Below are 5,509 nucleotides of genomic sequence, written 5' to 3'. Positions count from 1 at the left end.
CTCAAACACTGAGCCACATCCCCAGCCCTATTTTGTATTTTAGTTAGAGACAGGGTCTCACTGACTTGCTCAGCGCCTCACTTTTGCTGAGGCTGAGTTTGAAATCTTGATCTTCCTGCCTCAGCCTCCTGAGCCACTGGGATTACAGGTGTGAGCCACCATGTCCAGCAGCAGCATTGTAAATTTATTTATTTATTTTTTTAACATTAAAAAAATGTTATATCTGACCAGCATTGTAATTTTCAAAGGCATAAATGATGATGTTTTATATTATTTTTTCATACCAATTCTGCAAAGGCTTCCCTTTGCAATGAGAACAAATCCTTCCCAGGCTCTGTGTGGCCAGTCTCTGCTAACTTTCTGATTCCCATCAGTCCCAGTCCCACTCCCTTTATTCCAGTGACACTGACCTTGGGTGATTCCTTGAATTCCTCAGACTCACTCTCCTCCTTTCATGTGGCTATCTTCTTCTCATTATTCATGTGTCTACTTGAATGTCACCCACTTGTTCAGGCACCCCTGGCTACTCTGTCTAAAGTGCAAATCCTCCCCATACTCTTGATTTCATTACCCTCTTTTGTTCTCCTTTTAACAGTTATCACTCTAAGTATCATATTCAGGACACAAGCTACACCATAACAGGAGTTTAGTTTCTGTTTGTCACCACTGTTCCTAGTGTAATGTGGGACTTACAAGAGCTTGTCCGACTTATGCTATCAAATTGTTTCTAACCTAGGGGTGATGTGATAAAATGAATAACAATGTATTTTGAAATTGGCCTTATGTAACAATGGGCCTTGATTATATCAAGGTCTGATCTGAGTAAGCATTTTAAATCCTGTTTCTTAATAGCACAACTACCAGACATTGTTGGTTGTCAGCTAGGCGTTGATACTATACTGGGTTTGGGCAAAGAGCTATGAACAAGATAGTTTCTACATTTGTGAGCTCACATATTAATACAATAAATTAATGGATGAGCCAATCAACTGTGACTGAATATGTCGAATAAAAAATGCATTTCAAAACAATGGGAAGGAGGAAGAATGGAAGCAAGGAGTGCCATGTTTCTTCTTTCAGAATGTTTAAATAAAAAAAAAAAAACAAAAAACTATACAGATGTTTGACAGCTGCATCCTTGTGATTCTGATGCTTCTATACTGCAGTTGGTCCCAATAATTACAATCTGAATTATCCCTTTCTGACATTCCCAAGAGGCAATTGCTTAATTTGCCTACTGAAAGTCAAGACATTAAAATCCAATCAGGAATGATTACAGATGTGACCTTAAAGCCTTGCAACTTTTTAGCTACTCCAGTACAAAGCATGAGTCTAGGACAGGAGTCTTCTTAGCGTAAGGACACTAGATAAGGAGCTTAAAATTCAGAGTTTAAATCCCAGTTTTAGCTCTCACTGACTGGGAGGTCTGGCTGATCCATTTTGGTACAGTGGGCATCACAGATGCCTATTTCAAAAAGATTATGAGCCTGTAATCCCAGCAGCTCAGGAGGCCAAGGCAGGAGAATTTCAAGTTCATAGCCAGGCTCAGCGAAAGAGAGGCACTAAGCAACTCAGTGAGAACCTGTCTCTACATAAAATACACAATAAGGCTGGGGATGTGGCTTATTGGTCTAGTGCCCCTTGAGTTCAATCCCCCAGTACCTCTGCCTCCCCCAAAAAAAGGTTACAGAGAGGATCAAAGTAGAAAATGAACATGTGTTCTTTGTACGTTATAACTATGTAGAAATGTAAGGTGATTTTTATGACTCCATTTTTCTTCAGTGCTGGATGAACAATGATAATTGACCATTGAAGACTGAATCCTATTAACTGATGATCAGGTAAATAAATTATGACACAATGGAACACAGCAGAACACTACACAACCGTCAAAAGAACAGGATAGCGCACTACTTCTGGACACAAAGATGCATGATATATTAAGGAAAAAAAGGTAAAAATATAGTTCTATCTTCATATACATACACACAAAGAAATCACTTGGAGGACACTAAACTATTGGCAGTTGTTTTTTTTTAAGGGGTTGGAATGGAATTTGAGATACTTACTCTTTGTTGGTTATATGCAGATTTCTTTCTTATGCTTTAGGTTGGTACAATCTAAGCAATTTAAGAGATTTTATATTTACAACTGGCAAAGTAAACCTAGCTCCCCTCTAGATAATTTTCAGATCTCATCTCAAGTCTGACTTTGGTTAATATTGCTTTGGAGAATGAGCTTAGCTAAATTGGGAGCCTGAAGAGGGACAATGAATAATGAAGGAGTTCTCAGAACAGCCTACAGCGAATCATTTGCAAAGTAAAAAGCAGAGGATGCCATAAGACCTGCAGTCTAGCCACACCTGTGCTTCTAGTGCAAGAGATGGTTAAAATAATACTATATAGTGATTTTAAGATACTGAATCTGTAAAGACTTATTTCCTAAAAACCCACATTCTTAGGGATCACATTATTAATCTATTTAAGCATACCTGGGAGAAAAGTACAAGACACTCCTGCCCCCCACCCCGCTAAGGCTATTCAATTTACAAGTCATGTCTTGCCTTTCCTAATACTTAGCAGGGCAAGTTGGGTGATTCAGCACTTACAGTTTGGGAAAAAAATGTACAACTTAGTGTAAATATGATATCATACTGGGAAAAATAACTTGGATTTATAAAAGTGATGTATCCTTTTAAACATCTGCAATGAAATAACTGCCTACATCTCAGGATAAGCTAACTGTTGTGCTTTCAGATGACTTCTCCGGACTCTTAGCATTCAGCAGTTACAGAGTCAAATGCAATGTCTCTGAAGTTAAGCACATCTAGACACTTCTGCCTTGCTAGATTTTTCTCACTAGAAATAGATGACTACTATTTATAGCAGTTTTGAGAATAATCCCCTTTTATGGTTATAATACAATAGTTGCTCAACTGAAGGCAAATTCGGAAAATATGGAAAAGCCTTAACAATCACCTAACCAGGAAACCCTCCACAGCCCCTCCCTTTATGAGGAATCATTGCTATTTGGTCATCTTTGATTGTATTTTTTTCCTATACATTTTTTTTTCTCCAGATTGTCATGTACACAAATAGAACCTATTTTTTATTTAACATGATATTCTTAGTATATTTCTCAAAATTCTTTGAAAACAATTTTTCCTTAAAAATACGTTTTCTAAGATAAACAATGCATTTTCTTGGTAGAAAATTTGGAAATTACTGTAAAGCAAATTCCTATTAATGCCACCCTCTGGAGATAGACATCAGCTAACTGCTAGGAACATATTTTTATTCACATATGCATTTTTATTTACAAAAACGGATTCAAAGCATATATACCATATGATTTTTTCTCATATCATAAACACTTTCCATAACTAAATATTCTGCCTTTCAAATTGTGTCACATGGAATCCAACATTTACTTACCATTATTGTGATGTTGAACACTTAGGTTATTTCAAACTTTTCTATTATAAATAAAGCTGTAGTAAGTATCTTTGCTTTGTAATACTTCCTGTAGATTTCTAAAACTAAATTAATTGGTCAAAGGCTTTTGAAATTTTTCACATTGCCACAGGATTTTATCAGAAATGCAAACTTATTATCAGCTCCAAATTTCTGCTAGTATTGCTTTAGAAGTTTTTTTTTAATTAGATAGGTTAAAAATGATTTTTGACTTCCCTGATGACAGTGAGGGAGGACATATTCATTTGCATTTTGCTTTGGGAACTATTATGTATGCACAATTCTGTTACCTATTACGTATGAAGGCCCATCTATTACTAAGGCTTTGTTTCTCTCAAAGATTACACACATGGATATCAGTTCTTAACTATGCCAGACTGTTACCAAATTATTTTACTGCAATAACTAATGTGATTTTTTTTTTTTGAGACAGGGTTTTGCTAAATTGTCCAGGCTAGACTCAAACTTGCGATCCTCTTGGCCTCCTGAGTCACTGGAATTACAGAAGTGTGCAACTATGCCCAGGTATAATGTGATAATTTCAGAATATTTTTAGTAGCAATACTAATATTGCCCTCATTTGTTATTCTGAGTAAGGCTTAAAAATGACTTTTAGAACACCTAGAACAGTATCTGGTACATACTATATGACTCAAAGCTGATTAATATTGTATAAGCTATTATAATCACATATAGACCTTAGGTTTGTTCATTGTCAAGAAGAGAATATTTTTTATCAGAAGATAATTTTATTCCTTCACAGCAATAATATCCTGAGTCCCCTGCTCTGCAGCTCACTTGCTGTGTTACCTCAGGCAAGAGATTTTAATTTTAACCTCAGAGAGACTGAGAAAGCATTATACAAGCAGGTACCCAATGTTAAATGATCCTCCTTCCTAATTTTCTGCTTTTCTTCAGTTGTTTGCTGAATCTTTTATCTTGAGCAATTTTAAAGTTGTTGTTGTTGTTTTTTTTAATTGAACATGTTACAAGAATTTAGTCAAAAAGATCATGTCACCTTCAGACTCCTCAGCTGGGGCAGCTGTGGTGGAGGGATCAGGACATCCTACTGGTGCCACACCAGCTGCTGGAGCAGGCCCACCAGTCCTTACATTGCAAATGAGGCTCCTAAATGTTGACGTGGCCAGGCTTTTGCAAACAAACCAGGCTAAAAAGGTTATCTTGAGCATTTTAGAGTAAAAATGACACTAAGTTTAAAACTTACTACAAAGAAGAACTAACCTTTTCCCATCTCCTTTAAAGAGATTAATTTCAGGATATAATATGGTGAGTGTTAAGGGAATACCAACCATGAGGGCAGCTAAATGCCAGACCGCAGTCTCCAAAAAGTTAAGCAAGATGCTGTTTAGAGATAGATGGTATGGAGAAGATTAACTACAGTGAATCTACTAAGTCATGATTCTGTTATGTAGTTAAAATAGATGGGCGGCATTTTGACTGCAGGCATCCTAGGTTTTTAAAGGAAAGTTATCATGTGCTTGGGAGGCTGAGGCAGGACTGCAAGTTCAAAGCCAGCCTCAGCAACTTAGCGAGGCCCTAAGCAACTCAACAAGACCCTGTCTCTAAATAATACATAAAATCGAGCTGGGGATGTGACTCAGTGGTTAAATGCCTCTGGGTTTAATCCTTAGTGCCAAAACCAAACAAAAAAGACATTTAAAGCAGTGTGCAGAGGCATTTATCTCTAATTCCAGTGATTCGGGAGGCTGAGAAAGGAGGATAGTAAGTTTGAGGCCAGGCTTGGAAACTTAGTAAGACACTGTCTCAAAACAAAACAAAAAATAAAAAGGTCTGGGGATGTAGTTCAGTGGTAGAACCCCATGGGTTCAGTATCTAGTACTGGGGGGGGGGGGGGCGGGATCTGTTTCCCTTACAACAAAAGAGGCAAAAACACTACGTAATAATATTTTTACAATTCCCCTACATCAAGCAGTTTGCCAGTGTATCTATATATGCTAGAAACACATCAAAAATCCATTCAGAAATAACAAAAAAGTACAAATTTCGGCACACAG

Source organism: Marmota flaviventris, chromosome 9, assembly GCF_047511675.1.
Source record: "Marmota flaviventris isolate mMarFla1 chromosome 9, mMarFla1.hap1, whole genome shotgun sequence".
Classification (NCBI taxonomy): Eukaryota; Metazoa; Chordata; class Mammalia; order Rodentia; family Sciuridae; genus Marmota; species Marmota flaviventris.
The sequence above is the reverse complement of the archived record's forward strand: the minus strand, read 5'-3'. Positions refer to the sequence as shown.